This window comes from Chrysochloris asiatica, unplaced genomic scaffold, assembly GCF_000296735.1.
Source record: "Chrysochloris asiatica unplaced genomic scaffold, ChrAsi1.0 scaffold00121, whole genome shotgun sequence".
NCBI classification, from domain to species: Eukaryota; Metazoa; Chordata; class Mammalia; order Afrosoricida; family Chrysochloridae; genus Chrysochloris; species Chrysochloris asiatica.
In genome coordinates, this window is record NW_006408639.1 from 3,896,122 (window position 1) to 3,915,165 (window position 19,044).

Sequence of the window (19,044 nt, forward strand, 5' to 3'; positions counted from 1 at the left end):
ATTGGTGCAAGGTGTGTCACAGACAAGGGAGCTAGAGAGAGAGAGAGAGCAATCCAGGTAACTGTGTGCAGGTTTTCTAAATTCACACCTAAAGATTATACACAAATGGAGGGCAAGAATACCAGAGACTTTGTGCAATGCCAAAGTAAAGAGATCTCACTAATATCTCAGTAACACCTCTGGCATTCAGCTGAGACACCAACATTAACATGACTTTTGGATCAAGTGTTGTGCTATGAGTGTTGCTGTTAAATGCTGTCAAGTCCATTCAATCTCAAGTTGTTGTTGTTAGTGAAGAGGATTTAAAACGTTTACTGATGAAGATCAAATACCACAGCCTTCGGTATGGATTACAGCTCAATGTCAAGAAAAAAAAAAATCCTCACCACTGGACCAATAAATAACATTCTGATCAACAGAGAAAAGATTGAAGTTGTCAAGGACTTCATTCTTCTTGGATCAACTATCAACACTCACGGAAGTAGCAGTCAAGAGATCAAACAACGTATTGCATTAGGCAAATCTGCTGCACAAGACTTTTTAAAGTGTTGAAGAGCAAAGATGTCAGCTTGAGGACTAAGGTGCGCCTGACCCAAGCCATGGTATTTTCAATAACCTCATATGGATGCGAAAGCTGGACAGTGAATAAGGAAGATCGTAGAAGAATTGATGCCTTTGAGTTATGGTGTTGGAGGAGAATATTGAAAGTGTCATAGGCTGCCAAAAGAACCGATAGATCTGTTTTGGAAGAAGTGCAGCCAGAGTGCATCTTAGAGGCCAAGATGGCCAAACTTCATCTCTCATACTTTGGACTTATTGTCAGGAAGGAGCAGTCGCTGGAGAAGGATATCATGTTTGGTAAGGTGGAGGGTGCAAGGAAAAGAGGAAGACCCCCAACAAGATGGATTGTCAAGTGGCAGCATCAATGGACTCAGGCGTGGCAACAATAGTGAGGTTGTCCCAGGATCGGGCAGTGTTTCATTCTGCTGTGTATAATGTCGCTATGGGTCGGTACTGACTCGATGGCACCTAACAACAACAAACCACAACAGAAACCACTTTTCCATGTGCGATGTCCTCCAGAAACTGGTCCCTCCTGATAATATGTACAAATTATGAGAGACCAAACTCGCCATCCTGGATTCTACGGAGCAATCTGGCTGTACTTTTTCTAACACAAATTTGTTTGTTCTCCTGGCAGTCCATGATATTTTCCATATCCTTCTCAACACCATAATTCAAATTCATCAATTCTCTTATGATCTTCCGTATTCGTTGTCCCACTTTCACATGCATATGAGCCAACTGAAAAGACCACAACTTGGCTCAGGCCACCTGAGTCCTCAAATTGGCATCTTTGCTTTTTAGCACTTGAAAGAGGGCTTTTGTAGCAGATTTTCCCATTGCAATATGTCTTTGTTTTCTTAACTGTTGCTTCCATGAGTACCCGAGCAAAAAGAAGTCTTTAAACACTTCAGTCTTTTCTGTTTATCATGATGTTATTTATTCTGCAGTTGTAAGGACTTTTGCTTTCTTTACAATGGTTAATATTCAAATAAAATTTGTAAGACATCTTAGAATCAGGAAGATGTTATTTATTAAGACATCAAAAGACATGGGAAGATAATTCTGAATGTTCAAAAGTCAAACATAATTGAGTTCTATAGAGAGAAGAGAGTGAAACTGGGACACAATAATATTTGAAGAAAAGATGGAATTTTCCAAAAGCATTAACTACCCTACATAGCTCAGATAACGCCTAACACATTACAAGGGTGAGTCCAAAAGTATTAGTACTAGGGTTCCAGTTCATATGTGCACGGGTTTATTCTAAATACAATGTACGTCTCTGCGAGCAGCTGATGGATACAGAAAATTCTCTAAGTAATACACTTGTCTTAGTCTCATTACAGTGCTTTCAAAAAAAGGTCCAATCAAAATAGTGATTTCTTAGGGGATCTGATGGGCCTATTAAAGTCAATGCAGAGGGATCACCTCAGAACTTTCTTGCAATTGTCTTGTGTGATTCTAAATGGGTAATTTTGATTTTTAAAAGGAGACAGGACAATCATAGAGGCTTATTAGGGAAAAAAAAATAATTAAAAAAAGCCAGAAAAGTTGTGCTGAAGAATTTTGTGTCCATTATAATAAAGCTCCTGCTCAATTCTTCAAAGGCAGTGAGACCTATACCATGGGAACTTCATTGGGAACCTTTGTCTGTCTATCCTATAGCTCTGATCTTACCCCTTCAGACCTATTTTTTTCCCCAAAGCTAATTCAAAGAACGTTGAAAAGGAATATGATTTGAGTCCCTCAGGATGCCTGAACTGACATTTTTGCTGTGATTAAATTCAAAGACAACATAATTAATAGGGGAAGGGTTATATCTAGAGAAACACCACCTTTGGAAGTGTATAGACCTATATGAAGGATACGTTGAGAAACCATAGAGTCCCATTTTGGTTTTTGTGTAATGAAGTTTTCTAAAATTTTATAGCAATACTTTTTTTTTTTTTTTTTTTTTAAGGTTTTTATTGTGGGTTGAGTGAAAGTTTACAGGGCAGATCATCAGTTTTACATTCAACAAATCATACACCTTGTTTCACTACAATGATTATAATCCCCTCCATGTACCAGCAGTTAATAGTATTTCTCTCTATTCACTTTATAGCTTTCAAAAAAAACATACAAAAAAACACTCAGGCATATATAATAACTTACACCATCAAATGGCACATTCTGCAAGTCTGCCTCCTAGCCACCAGCTCTTAGTCACTCTCTTCCCGTAAATCTAGAGTCCTCAACCGTTCCCCCTCTCCATGAACACATCTCTGCCTCCACCTCTGGTCACTGCTTCTCTGGATAAGGTCCCACATTCGGCTTGTGCTCTTCTCCCTTGATGGTCCTAGGGTCCTCCATATTGGGACTGTAAGATTAACCACTCTCCCATTTTTTTTTAACAAAACTTCTACCTTTACAATTGTTGCAGTCATAATTAGTCATGATAACAATTATTCACTAGTGAATCATACAACTCTTATCCCCATCTCTTTTCACCAGACCCATCTAGACAAGATGAAAACTATTCAGTGGGGAATCTTGCTCCCCCTGCCACATTCTTAAACTATACTCCCTCTTGAAACCTTGTAAGCCCATCACTTTGGGTTTATATCACCCCCTCATTTTAGGTAACCAATGTCTAAGTTGCCCGTCCCTATCTACCCTGTGTACAGAGGGGATAGCATTGATACTTGAAGTGAAGACTCCTTCCCTCTGTTGATATTTAGAGTTACTACTTCCTCGGAAACCCTATACAGGGTATACAGGTATAGGTCAGGTTCATCAAATTGTAGCAATTTACCCTTGTTTCCTTCATCAAAAAAAAATTTTTTTTTGTAATCTTCCTTTGATAGGGTTCTGATTATCAAGCCATCGAGACTAGGTCAAATAGGTACTGTTTGCAGTTTGGGTGTTCTTGTGCATCTCCCCTCACTTCATAACATCTGGATGCGTCAATCTCAGCTCTAACCTTCTGTGGCTATGTCCTTGTCCTGTGGGCTCAAGTGTCCCCAGGTCTTACCACACTTTGGACCAACCAGCCCTTCCTCTTCTCTCTCTCATCTCCAAGTCAATGAAGTCAATGGACTATGGTTGAACTCAGCCCATTTCTTCATTGCTGCCTTTCCCCCTCTTCCACTCACCAATAGACCAATGTGGTAGCCAGCAAGCTTACATGACTGTTCGTGTGTCCCTTTGAGTTTCAGTCTTAGAGGGGAGTTTGTCCTGAAGGTTGCTTGCATTGATGGCTTCCTGGTGAACAGCTTGATTGTTCTTATAGTAGCCAATCATGCTGACATTTTTGTTTTGGGATTCTCCTGATGATCTTTCTTTGAAGATGTATCTTCCATTGTACTAGCTGTTTCAGGCTTGTCTGCTTGTCCTTGCTACTGGGAATGTCCCACCTCATAAGGTTCTGGATGGGACTCAGGATTCCACCTAAGGTCTTACACTCTGCAAAGGCTTTGGAAGAGGCCTATTTCACTGGGCAAGTTCTAGAACCCCTTTTTGGTATTCAAATCAGTTATAGGCCGAAGACAGGCTTACAAGTTTTCCGTAATCATGTTTCCCAACTTTCCTTTGTAGCCCACTCAAGTGTCTATTTCACAATAGTAGGCAAGGGAAACCAATATTCATAAGACAGTCAAGCATTTTAGTATTCTTTCCCCACTTCAAACTATGCCTAGATCCCTGTATCAGAGATCCCTGTTTTTCCAAGTTTGAGCATGCATCACTATTTACCTCTGGCCATGTAAACCTGTCTCAGTGTTCCCCTATCTATTTTGTTCTTACACCTTCTCCCCCTTCTTGTATTGCCCTCCCCAACACTAGAACTAAATCCCCACCCCAACCCCATTGTTGTGGTTGCCTTATATTCCATTAACTCTTCCCTCCATTTAAGACAGTCTATTTTATCCTGTAATCTACCTGACCTTCTCACCACCTGGATTTCTGTTTCTCTGTGTTTACCTTCTTTCACATTGTAATTGATTTGATCATAGACTGACCTCCCAGATCCTCTGTTCTTATCATTTTATTCTGTTCTTGACTCTTCCTTTTGTTGATTGAGTTCAGGGTGATGCTGCCACATACGTCATTCTCTGGTTGTTGTCTGTTCTTGTTGGTTCTCAGTCCACAGAATTTACTTTAGGATGTTTTTCATAGCAGGGTTGGCTTTGGCAAAATCCGTTAGCTTCTGTTTATCTTGGAATGTTTTGATCACACCATCATATTTGATTGAGAGCTTTGCTAGGTAGAAGATTCTAGGTTGGCAGTTGTTGTTTTTTTCTTTCAGGGTTTTATATATGTCTCACCAAAGCCTTCTTGCCTGCTTGTTTTCTGTTGAGAGATCTAAGCATAAGTTGATTTACTTGCCTTTGTATGTGAAACTTCTCTTTTCCCTAGCTGCTTTCAGGAGTCTGTCCTTATCTTTGATTTTGGAGAGTTTGATTATACGTCTTGGTGATTGTCTTTCAGAGTCCATCCTTCCTGGAGTTCATCAAGCTTCTTGAATACTTATATTTTTGCTTTTCAGGAGGTTAGGGACATTTTCTTCCAGGAGATCTTCAACTATCTCCTCTGTGGACTTGTATGATACTTCCTATTCCGGAATGCCAATAATTCTTAAGTTATCCCTCTTCATGCTGTCCAACATGAATCGTAGGCCTTCTTCAGATTTTTTTATCCTTTTTTTGTGCTTGCTCTTCTATCTTAGTAATGTTGAGAGATTTATCTTCTAGCTCATTGGTTCTGGTTTCTATCTCTTCAATTCTACTCCTTTGCCCTTTCAGTGTATTGTCCATTTTTGATATTCTATTATTAATCTTTTGGACCTCTTTCTATAGGTTTTGAATTGTTTCCAATGCTGTGTCTATCTTATTTGATTGTTCCTGTAACACTTTCTTGACTTCTTCCTTATTTTTCTCAACTCCATTGTATAGTGTTTAGATACATTTTATAATCATTTACCTGAATTCCTTCTCAGGCATTTACAAAGCCTACCCATCTTCCAGTATGGAGTGTAGGTCTACTTCTAGCTCATTTGTCTCAGTCACTTTATCTCGTTTCTGGACATGTACTGATATGATCATCTGTTCTGTTTTTTGGGCATATTCAGGAGTTATCTGTGGCCTTAATACTTAGATGGGTGTGTATTTTGGTGTTTTTTATGCTTTCTGGTTGCCTCTAGGTAGATGTGATCAGGAGATGGGCTTCCCTTTTCACTCTTTTTCTTGAGAAATTTTGAGATGCCACTGTTGGTTGTTGTGATGTAACTCAAGATTTAATTATCAGCCTATTTCCTTTTTAGTCTTCCTGTCCCATTCCAAAATCCCCATTCAGGCTTTTTTCCTAGTGATAAACAGTTCAGGGATGGCTGTGGCCATTTTGATTTAAGTGGAAACTGCCACTTTAAATTTCGAGGAGATCTGTGCACATGTGTAATAGAACCCTCTGAGGGTAGGGTTGGGGTGTCCACTCGTTCTAGTCACCAGAATGGAAGTGTACAGACTACGAGAGACCAATGAACATGTACCAAAAAACAAAACAAAAAAATAATGCCCACAACTTTATCTCCGTGGTTCTGTCAGGCATCTGTAGCTGCTCTGATCCTTCCCCCACTTTGTCTTGCCTAAGATGGTGGCTCCGGGAGCAGCTGAGCATCTTCAGTTAGAAAGCAATGGATTTCTTGCTTGTGCTTCCAATTCCCCTAACTGTACGCCTTCCAATCTTCTAAATATTCCTTTATATATGGTTCAGAGTTCCAGCACCATCCCCTGAGCCTGCTTGGTCCAGTATTCTGTGTTGTTGCTGACAGAACTCCTCACTGTACTTCTACTCAATCTGCCATCTTGTTTGTCCATAGTAATACTTTTGACTTACTTTGGTACATGTATAAAAAAACCACACCTAACTAGATGATGGTAAAATCACTATAAAAACAAGGAAAATATTGAAAACAGACAGAGGAAAATAGACTCATTACATTTGGAGTGATAACAATAAAACTAGTAGCTAGTATCTCATCAGAAACAATGGGAGTCAGAAAATAATAAAACGGCATCTTTAGAGATCTGAAAGGAAAACTATAAACAATAAATTTATTCAGAGCAGCCTTGAGAACTAAGAGCAAAATTAAATACAAGAGGATAAATTTTCATCAGGCATTCACTAATAGAAATCTTCAGGGAAAATGTAAGTGATTCTACAAGAATGAAAACTTGACAAAAACTTGTCATCAACATATTTTACAAAGGACTGATTTCTAAAATTTATAGAATTCTTTAATGCATCAACAACCAAATAAACAACTAACTTAAAAATGGGCAAAGGATATTCACAGTCATTTCACCAGAGAAGACATTCAGCAGCCAACATTACATGAGGAGGTACTTGTTATCATTAGCCACTGTTGTTGCTGTAAGGCACCACTGATTTTGTTCCCACTCATGGCAATCCTATGCACAACAGAACGAAACAATGCCACCTCCAGCACCATCCTCAGAAATGTTGTTATGTTTCAGTCCATTGGGGCTGCCACTGCATCTATTGGAAGGTCTTCCTCTTTTTTCGCTGACCCGTCGCTTTCCCAAATGTAATGTTCTGCTCCAAAGACTAGTCCCCTCTGACAACGTGTCCAAGATACAAGAGATGAAAGTCTTACCATCCTAGTTTCTAAGGAGCATTCTGGCTGCACTTCTTCCAAGGCAGATTTATTTGTTCTTCTGACAGTCCATGGTACTGTCAATATTCTTCTCCAACAATTGAATGCATCCATTCTTCTAAGGTCTTCTTTATTCACTATTCAACTTTCACAAGCATATGAAATAATTGAAAATACCATGGCTTGGATCAGACACTATCTAGTCTTCAAAGTGACATATTTATTCTTTAACACATTAAAGAGGTCTTTTGCAGCAGATTTGCCTAATACAGTACGTTGTTTGATTTGTTGACTGCTGCTTCCATGAGTGTTGACTGGTAATCCAAGTAAAATGCAATCTTTGACAACTTCATTCTTTCATCATTATCATAATATTATTGATCCAGTTGTGAAGATTTTCATTTTATTTACATTGAGATGCAATCTATATGGAAGGCTGTGGTTTTCATCAGTAAGTATTTAAAATCCTTTTTAGTTCCAGTAAGCAAGGTTGTATGATCTGCATATCACAGATTAATGAGTCTTCCTCCATTCCCAATGGCAGATTCTTTTTCATATAATCCAATTTCTCAGATTATTAGCTAAGCATACAGACTGAATAATTATGATGAAATGACACAATCCTGATGCACACCTTTCCTGATTTGAAACCATTCAGCATGCCCTTGTACTATTTTAAAGACTGAGTCTTATTCAATGTACAGGTTTCTCATTAGCACAGTTGTTAGGTGCCAGTAAGTCATTTCTGACTCATAGTGACTTTAACCTTTGAGGAGGCAGAAAACCTTGTCTGTCTTCTGCAGCACACTTAAGTGTTCTGAAATTCTTGTTTTTCCACACAATGTTCTGACATGATCCACGCAGTCTAGTATCTGCACAGTCAGTAAAGCTCAAGTAAACAACTTTTTAGACTTCTCTGCTGTCAGTCAAAATACATCTGATGTCTACCATGATATTTCTGGTTCCACATCCTCTTTTTAATCCAGTCTGAATTTCTGGAAGCTCCTTGTCAATGTACCACTGTAACCATTTTTTGAATTATCATAAGCAAAAGTTTACTTGCATGTGACATTAATGATTTTGATCAATGATGGCCACATTCTGTTGGGCCACCTTTATATGGAATGTGCACAGATACGATTTCTTCCAAATGATTATCCATAAATCAAACCAACAGTGAAATACATATATCATGTCATCCCATCAATAAAACAAAACTGAAAACAAATGGTGGTGAGAGTGTGGGGAGATGGGAATTCTCATGTTCTGCTGTGGGATTGTAAAATACCATTTGCTACCACTGCTACATGTAAACCTACTAATCAAACACTCACTATTCTAACAGCTAAAAAATAGAAACAACCTAAGTGCTTGCGAGTGGATGAATGGATAAACAAGCTGTGGTACATAGAAAAAATGGAATAATAGGCCACATTAAAGAACAGTGATGAGTCTATTGAATGTTTAATGACATGGATGAACCTGGAGGACATTGTGGCAAGTGAAATAAGTTGAACTAGAAAGAACAAATAATGTATTAGATGACTATTATAAAAAGTCACAAGTATGTTTACACAAAGAAAGAAACATTCATTGATGGTTACCAGAGAAGGCAGGGGGAGGCAGGAAAACCACTAATTACGTAGTAGACATGTACTAACTTGTTGTTGTTGTTGTTAAGTGCCGTCGAGTCGGTTTCGACCCATAGCATGGCAAAGGCAAAAACAAAGGGTAAGGTCAGCATAATAGGACCAAAGCAAAGAAAGGCACTGAGACATACACAAGGTTAAATAAAGAATGGTAAATACTATTATCTAAACAACCCTGCCATAAAAATAACAAGCAGTAATGTATGAGTGAATACAGTGAACAACAGTGTAATGGAGAATAGGATCCAAGAGCATATATAGGTTTGTTGTTGTTGTTGTTGTTAAGTGCCATTGAGTCGGTTCCGACCCATATGACCCTGTATAGGGTTTCTGAGGAGCAGCTGGTGAGCTTGAACCACGGACCTTGCAGTTCAAACGCTTTGCAGTCTGGCACATTAATCCACAGCACCACACCAGGATTCCATATATAGGTCTGGCAGAGGATATTTCTACATATGCATTTGTATGTGCAAGAAATATATACAGGTAGGACCTCTGGTTGTATAGTGGTTATGAATTGGGCTGCTAACCTCAACGTCAGCAGTTCGAAACTACCAGCCATTCTGCAGGAGAAAGAGGAAGCTTTCTGCTTCTGTAAACATTTACAGCCTCAGAAACCCTGTACAGGCTCGCTATGAGTTGGAACCAACTCAATGGCACACCACGACCACCATCACCACCACCATATAGTAGGTATATACAAAGAGTCATGGTGTAGTGCTGTGGGTTAATGGGCTGGACTGCAAAGTATGCTTGAACCACAAGGTTGGCATTCAAGTTCACCAGTCGCTCCTTGAAACCCATATACAGGTCGGAACTAACTCAACAACACCTAATGACAACAAAGTAGATGATTGTTTTAATGGACTGAGTTATGCAAGTTGACATTGTTGTTGTTGTTGTCAGGTGCCATCGAGTCGGAACCAACTCATAGCAACCCCATGCACAGAAGAACGAAACAATGTTCGATCCTGGGCCAAACTCACTACCGCTGCCACACTTGAGTCCATCAATGATGCCACCTGGCTGATCCATCTCATTGGGGGTCTTCCTCTTTTTCTCTGACCCTCCACCCTACCCAGCATGACATCCTTCTCCAACGACTGTTTCCTCCGGACAATATGTCCAAAGTAGGAGAGACGAAGCTTAGCCATCCTGGCCTCCAAGGAGCACTCTGGCTGCACTTCTTCCAAAACATAGATATCTTGAAGTCTATGGATGTAAGCCCTCACATCTGCAAAAATGTGATACCTGTTGTTGTTGTTGTTGTTAAGGGCCATGGAATCAGTGCCAAACCATAGTCAACCTATATTTTCTAATTGCTCAGTGAGCATAAATGAATAATATATTTCTTGTATAGCAAAAAATAGAATCCTGGTAGGGTGCTGTAGGATAAGCAGTGGACCACAATGTCTGTTTGTACTGCAAGGTCAGAGGTTCAAATCCACCAAGATTCTCCTTGGAAATCCTATACAGGGTCACTATGAGTGACAACCAACTCAATGGCGCTTAACAACAACAAGAACATAGAGAATAACATCATGAATGTGCATTTGTGTGTTTGTTCACATATATAAGCATTTTTTAAATTGTCGATTCTATTATCCAAATCTCAATGTGTGTGCATGAGTGTCTGTATGTATTGGTACTTCTGGGGTCCTGAATTGTGTAAATAGTTTGCACTCAGTGACTAATCAAAAAGTTGGCAATTCAAACTCACCTACCAGTGTTGCTCAAAATGAAAAATGTGCAAAGAAGAGCTACAATGTAATAGTATGGTGCATATGATCGCTTTTACTATCTATCCATGGAAAGATCAATCTATCAGTACATTTATTCCTCACTTATCAGCTATCTCATTACATGACATTTACTACAATAATTTTTTTTTTAAATGCTATCTCTTTTACACATTTTTAATATATGTCTACCAGTAGCTAGATTCAGAAGAGGCCATGGAGAAAGGGATATCATTGCTGACATCTGATGGATCTTGGCTGAAAGCAGAGAATATCAGAAAGATGTTTGTCTGTGCTTTATTGACTATGCAAAGGCTTTTGATTATGTGGATCATGACAAGCCATGGACAACATTGCCAAGCATGGGTATTCCGGAACACTTAATTGTTCTCATGAGGAATCTGTACATGGACCAAAAGGCAGTTGTTCAAACACAACATGGGAACACTGAATAGTTTAAAATTAAGAAAAGTGTGCGACAGGGTTGTCTTCTTTCACCATATTGATTCAACCTGTATGCTGAGCAAATAATACGAGAAGCTGGGTTCTATGAAGAAAAAGCCTGGCATCAGGATTGGAGGAAGACTCATTAACAACCTGCGATATGCAGATGATACAACCTTGCTTGCTGAAAGTGAAGAGGACTTAAAATATTTACTGATGAAGATCAAAGAGCACAGTCTTTGGTATGGATTGCATCTCAATGTCAAGAAAACAACAATCCTCACCATTGGACCAATACACAACATTCTTATCAATGGAGAAAAGATTGAAGTTGTCTTCAATGAATGAAGGACTTCATTCTTCTTGGGTCAACTATCAACATTCTCAGAAGCAGCAGTCAGAAAATCAAAAGATGTATTGTATTAGGCAAATCTGTTGCATAAGACCTTTTTAAAGTGTTGAAGAGCAAAGATGTCAGCTTGAAGACTAAGGTGCGCCTGACCCAAACAATGATATTTTCAATAAGCTCATATGCATGCAAAAGCTGGACAGTGAATAAGGAAGACCATAGAAGAATTGATGCCGAAAGAACCAATAGATATATGTTGGAAGTAGTGCAGCCAGAGTACTCCTTGGAGGCCAGGATTCCCAAACTTCATCTCTCATACTTCAGACTTATTGTCAGGAGGGACCAGTCACTGGAGAAGGATATCATTTTTGGTAGGGTGGATGGTCAGAGAAAAAGAGGAAGACCCCCAGAGAGATGGATTGGTAAAGTGGCAGCATCAATGGGCTCAAGCGTGGCAACAATAGTGAGGTTGGCCCAGGATTGGGCAGTGATTCGTTCTGCTGTGCATAAGGTCGCTATGATTCGGTACCAATTTGATGGCACCTAGTAATGAATGCTGAGGTTCAGTCCATTAGTAATACTGTCTATGATGGGGGTCTGACTGGCCTCAATAAAGCAGAAACTGCTGCCATACATGGCAAGTCCTAGGTAAAGATCTGGAGGTGTTCCTATGATGTCCCACCACCACGGAAGGAGCCGGACTAACTCTTGACAGCAACATCAGTAAGGACGGAAGGTATGCACATCAACTACCCTGCTGTGAGAGTCTCAAGGACACAATCCACAATCGCCAGAGTCCTGCCCCTTTGGAATGAAGAAATAGTTCCTCAGATCAAGGAGAGGAAAGGAGTCCTGATTGCAGCCATGCAATAGCCTTCGGGGCACTGTCAAATACCTGGAGGTCTCCCTGAAGAGGCTATCATGGACTTGAACCTGCCCACTGGTATTACCATTGTCTATGAGTTGGACAAGAATTTGAAGCTGATCAAGTCCATGAGTTCCTGGGGGATGAAGAGACCATGCACAAAGCCATGGGAGCTGTGGCTGCCCAGGGTAAAGTCAAAAAGTGAAGGCAGACTGGCGGAACACCCTCCCTGCCCATCCCCTTCATCTGCACTTCTCCCGGCACATGTCTTCTGGAGTCATCTTCCCTTGTAGCTGTAGGTGGGGGAATGCAGGCTATAATTTCACTCATTTTGTCTCCTGCACCCTCTCCCTTCATACTGTCTACTCTGAATGACACCTCTGGGGCATGCACCTCAATCCAGGGCCTGAGGAAGACGCCTCTCATTAAAGACAGAGAGGTAGTGCCTCTGGGGTTTGTTTACCAAAGTAAGAGTTAGAGAGGAACCCTGTTAGGTTACGGCCAATAAAGGAAACAAGAGAGCCTCTTTCTGGTTTCAGGAGCCAGTGGCCTGTCTGGGCACCCTAGTCATTCCTGTGGGAGAAGAATACAATCTGCGGGGAATTTAAAATATATATATATATTTCCTCCCTGATGTCAGAAGGTTGGGATGAATCCTGAATGTTTACATTATGCATTTTTACAAAAAGGCAAAAAATATATATGGAAGACCAAACAAAACCCTCTGGGATTTCTAGTGGAAGATGAACTAATAGGACATGTGGTCATCAGAAACTAAGCCATTCCTTTCACCCTGTGGGATGGGCTCCTTGACTTCTGAGGGGTAGGGGTTTACCCTGTCATGTATTAGAATCCTTCCTCTACCTCACTGTTCTACAGCAGTGAAATGCCTACTGATCATCTCCAAATGGGTCTTTTCACTGTGATTTCGGAATCATGTTCCAGTTGCTTGATTCAGCTACTTGGGCCCAGTGCTCAGTGTGAGCATAACTGTACTAAATCTTTTTTCTGGGTCAGTATAATAAAGGAGCGATGTGCAATTAAAAAAAGAAAGAAAGAAACGAATGCTCTTAAATTTACCCTTGTGTATCCAAACTTTCTCAAATTAAAACAACAAATAAACATGAGCGCACACCAATGTTCTCCTTAAAGGTTGGTCAGTTGTGAAGTTCAGTTGTGAAGTTCAGTATTGTCACTACAACTACAAAATCTATGAAGTAAGTACCTTTGGAAATCCTAATGTTTGCTATCAATTACTTGGAAATTTAGTGAAATAATTAAAAGTGTGCTTTTACATGCTTTAGTTTTATTTATAGTTTCGGTAACAAAATAATTTCAAGCAAGAAAATATATCTAAAAAAAAAAAAAAAAAAAATATATTTTCAATTATATCTTCTGCCAAGCTGATCCTTAGAAATAAGTAGGTATCTGTTTTTCACTACTAAAATTCATTAGAAATGATACATATTTAGAGGTAATTTTTATTCGGCTTATGTGGATGTTGCAGGACGCAGTAAATCATGGCCCACTTTTCACAGAGAGATTTTAAGTCGATAAATTGTTTACTTTGGGGGATTTATTAAGTCATATAAGTATATATAAGCTTTTCTATAGCATTTTTATGACAAGCCATATAATAAATTTTATTATTTCTATGATTTTTATTTTCATACAATGAGCAATTTAATTGGAAATCTACTCATGAACTGTATTTTACTACCATGACTATACTGCCTACCCGAATGGGGATAAGATATATGATTTTAATTTAATTTTCTGAGCTTTTGATGAGAATGCTTTGTAACTTTAATACGACATATATCAGATCAAAAATTTCTATCCCCATTCAATGTATTAGAAGAACTCAAACTATATGTTTCTGTGTGCCACATGACATACTCGCTTTTGTTTCTGAAGCTTTAAAAGTAGGCAGAAGTATACAAAAATCCTATACTCCCAGCATCTGTGTTCAACTATAAAAGGCTCACCCCATTTTTTAATGTTTCTAATCAACTTTGGAGAAAATATTTCCAAATCCCCTACAAGCCAAAAAATGATCATGTCAGATTGGAAAGTGTAAGTATTCATGTTCCCCCAGGAAAGCAAGACTATTTTAAGGCATGTAGCTGATTTACAAATGACTTGCACTGACTAATGTATAAAACATCTAATAAGAGCAAGGGTTTTACCCTGAAAATTGTGCCCAAGTGCTACGTCCAATATCTATCAGAAAGGGATTAAAGTCTTAAATATTACACTGTCCTAGAAATGAAGGAAGTTGTGTCAGGTCAATTTCAGTAGTCTCTGAATGTGATTTAACTAGATGAGCCATGATTAAATATCTTGTTGCCATCCATTTCTGGGAAGATTAATTCCATTTAAATGATTTCACTTTCTCAATATTTATTTCAAATAATTCCCTAGACTATTGCTTGGCTTATGTTTAAATAACTCAGGAGATCATCTCATGTGGAAAATCGAGAAATTTAAACTTCAAATTTCAGTGTTATTAAGCTTTTCTTATCAAGCAATCTAATAATAGGGTGTCAGTGCTAAGATGTTGCCAATAACATGAAGAACACTTAATGAATATATGAATATGCAAAATAGAATTAGAGAGTTCATTTAGAAATCCTGACTCTATTTGATATGCTTTTCCTTAATTTCATTCCACTAACAATTTCTACAATGCATATTTATAAAATACCATCTTCAGAAATGAGTCTATAAGAACTCAGTATATTGAATAAATAAATCTGTCAGTTGTAGCATGGTGACTTGCATGTGATGCTGGAAACTACAGTACTGGTATTTTAAATACCAGTAGAGTCACCCATGCTAAACAGCTTTCAGCACAGCTTCCAGAAGAAGACAAAGTAAGAAAAAGGAGAAATGGACTACTTTACAATTTTCAGTCCATGAAAATCTTATACATAGCAGTGATATATTGTCAAATACAGTGTTGGCATGTAGAAACTTTATGAATAGCACCAGAATATTGTTAGAGATAGTGCCAGAAGATGAACCTCTCAGTATGGAAGACACTCAAAATTCGACTAAGGAAGAGCTGCCTACTCAAAACAGAGCTCACTGTTAGGATATGAAAGGAAAAAAGCTTTCAGGACCTTCATTTGCTTATGGTGCATAACTCAAATGAGGAGTTGTTTTTGCTCTTAAGTTCCGACTCATAGCGACCCGGTATAGGGTTTCCAAGGAGCAGGTGGTGAGCTTGAACTGCCAAATTTGTGGTTCAAACTGACAAAGTGCTCAAGTGCTTTATCCTATAGCTCCACGGCAGGTCTCCAAATGAGGAGAAACAGCTGCAAATATGCACTAATAATGAGAACACAGAATGTACAAAGTTTGAATTTAGGAAAATTGAAAGTTGTCAAAAATGAAAACAAACACGGCTATCCCATGGACTAGTAATGTGAAATGGACTGAATCTGAAAATGATATGGCTTGCAATGCCAAGAATGACAAATTAAAAAGGAATGATTCAGCATTTCTTGTCAAAAAGAACACTTCAATAACTATCTTGAAATGCAACACTGTCTATGCCACTCCTGGAATCCCTATACAAGGTTTTTATGAGTCCAAAACAACTGGATGACACTTAACAACAATGACAAGGAAGGCAAGATAAGACCATTACTATTCAAATGCATGCAGCATCCCCCTAAAGCGGTGATGATGAAATTGAAGAATTCTTCTTCAGTCTGAAGTTGGTCAAACATGCAGTTTGGTGCATTGATAATTAGTGGTGATTGGAATGAAAAGATTAGAAACAAAGAGGAAGGATGGGTCACTGGAAAAGATGACCTTGGTGATAGAAATGATGCTGGAGACTACATAATAGAATTTTGCAAAACCAATGACTTACTTATTCCTTGCAAATACCTTTTTAAGACAACATAAAAGATGGCTGACTATATGCATGCCCCCACCAGATGGAATACACAAGAAACAAACTGATCAAGTCTATGGAAAGAGACAGACAGTTGAAAAGCTCAATATCATCAGTGAAAGCAAGGGGAAGGACCAACTGTGGAATGCAGCAGCAACTTCTTATATGAAAGTTCAGGCTGAAGCTGAAGAAAATTAAACCAAGTCCGCAAGAATCAAAATAAGACCTTGAGCATATCAATCTGAATTTAGAGGCCACCTCAAGACCACATCTGATGCATCAGACACCAGGGAACGAAGACCAGAAATATAGAGTAAGAACATTAAGAACATCATACAGAAAGACTGGAAAGGAAGAAAAGAGCAAAAGGGATTTGAGAAGAGACTCTGAAACTTGTTTTAAAGCACAGGGATGCTAAAACAAATGAAAGAAATTCAGAAGTAAAAGATAAACAATTTCAGAGGGCAGCTCTAGAAGACAAAGCAAAGTATTATAATCAAATATGAAAAGTTACATAACCAAAAGGGAAGAACACACTCAATATTTCTCAGTAGTTAGAAAACCAAAAGGGAAGAACACATTCAATATTTCTCAAACTGAAAGAAATTAAGAAAAAAATTCAAGCCTCAAATATTAATATTGAAGGATTCCATAGGCCAGGATATTTAGAAGATAGGAAGGCTTATAGCTAGGAGAATTTGTAGCAGAATCAAGAAATCCATTGCTTTCTAATTCAAGACACACAGCTATTCCTAGAGCCGCCATCTTGGGAGAGACCAAGCGGGAGAAGGATCAGAACAGCCACCAACGCCTGACAGAACCATGGAGACACAGGTGTGGACATTCTTTTTGTTCAATGGTCTCTAGCTGTCTACACACCTCCATTCTGATGACTAGAGGGGGATGCCTGAGTGAATGGACACCCCACCCTCACCCCTGGAGGGTTCTACTATGCATGCACACAGATTTCCTATAGTTTCCACTTAAAACCAAATGTTCTCAACTCCTCTGTCAGTTTGTCGTACTGTGGTGGCTTGTGAGTTGCTATGGTTGTGAAAGCTATGCCACCAGTATTTCAAATACCAGCAGGGTCACCCACGGTGGACAGATTTCAGATGAGCTTCCCAACAAAGACACACTAGGAAGAAAGGGTGACCAACTGCTTCCGAACATTTAGCCACTGAAAACCTTATGAATAGAAGAGAAACACTGTCAGATACAGTGATGGAAAATGAGCCCCTCAGGTTGGAAGGTACTCAAAATGTGAATGGGGAAGAGCAGCCTCCTCAAAATAGAGTTGACGATGATGATGCGAATGGAGTAAAGCCCATGGGAGAAAAGCCTGTGGGACTTTCATTTGCTGATGGGGCACAACTCAAAATGAACAAACAGCTATAAACATCCATTGAAAATTAGAACATGGAATGTATGAAGTATGAATCTGGAAAAATTAGAAGTTCTCAAAAATGAAATGGAACGCATAAACATTGATATCTTAGGCATTAGTGAGCTGAAATGGACTGGTATTAGCCATTTTGAATCTGACAACCACATGGTTTACTATGCTGGGAATGACAAATTGAAGAGGAATGGTTTGCATTCATCGTCAAAAAGAACATATCCAGATCAGTCATGAGCTACAACACTATCTGTGATAGGATAATATCCATGCACCTACAGGAAGCCCAGGTAATACCACTATTATTCAAATTTATGCACCAACCACTAAAGCCAGTGAGGATGAAATAGAAGAATTCTACCAACTTCATCAATCTGAAATCGATCAAACATGCAATCAAGATGTATTGCTCATTACTGATTGGAATGCAAAGGTTGGGAACAAAGAGGAAGGACTAGTAGTTGGAACATATGGCCTTGGTGATAGAAATGATGCTGGAGAACGCATGATAGAAATCTGCAAAACCAATGATTTCTTCATTTCAAATACCTTCTTTAGACAGCATAACAGATGACTATGCACATGGAACTCACCAGGTGGAATATACAGAAATGAAATTGACTACATCTGTAGAAAGAGACAATGGAAAAGCTCCATACAATAAGTGAAAACAAAGCCAGAGGCAAACTGTGGAACAGACCATCAATTACTCATATGCAAATTCAAACTGAATCGGAAGAAAATGAAAACAAGTCCACAAGAGCCAAAATATGACCTTGAATAGATCCCACCTGAATTTAGAGATCATCTGAAGAACAAATTTGATACATTAAACACTAAAGAGAGAAGACCAGAAGAGTTGTGGGATGACATCAAGAACATCATACATAAAGAAAGCAAAAAGTTATTGAGAAGACAAGAAAGAAGTGTAGAGATACTAAAGGAAATTGGAAGAAATGAGGAGGTCCAAGAGCTGAACAGAAAATTTAAAACATCAGCTCGATAAGATAAAGCCAATTATTACAATAAAATGTACATACATCTGCAATCAAAAAACCAAAAAGGAAGAACATGCTCAGCATTTTTCAAGCTGGGGAAACTGAAGAAAAAATTCAAGCCTTGACTTTCGTTATTGAAAGATTCCCTGGGCAAATTATTGAATGATGCAGAAAGCATCAAGAGAAGATGGTGGAATACACAGAGTCACTGTACCAAAAGGAAATGGTTGATGTTCAGCCATTTCAAGAAGAAGCATTTGACCAAGAGCCAATGATACTGAGGGATGAAGTCCAAGGTGCACTGAAGCAATTGGCAAAGAACAAGGCACCAGGAATTGATGGAATAAAAATTGAAATCTTTCAAGAAAGTAAGGTGGCATAGGAGGCACTCACTCATCTCTGCCAAGAAATTTGAAAGACAACTATCTGGCCAACTGATTGGAAGAGATCCATATTTGTGCCCATTCCAAAGAGA

General features: G+C 38.9%; 1 pseudogene; it reads left to right on the top strand.

The window, feature by feature from the left end:
• The first annotated feature begins 11,949 nt into the window (after positions 1 to 11,949).
• LOC102838481 lies at positions 11,950 to 12,470 on the top strand (annotated as a pseudogene).
• The last annotated feature ends 6,574 nt before the right edge of the window (positions 12,471 to 19,044 follow it).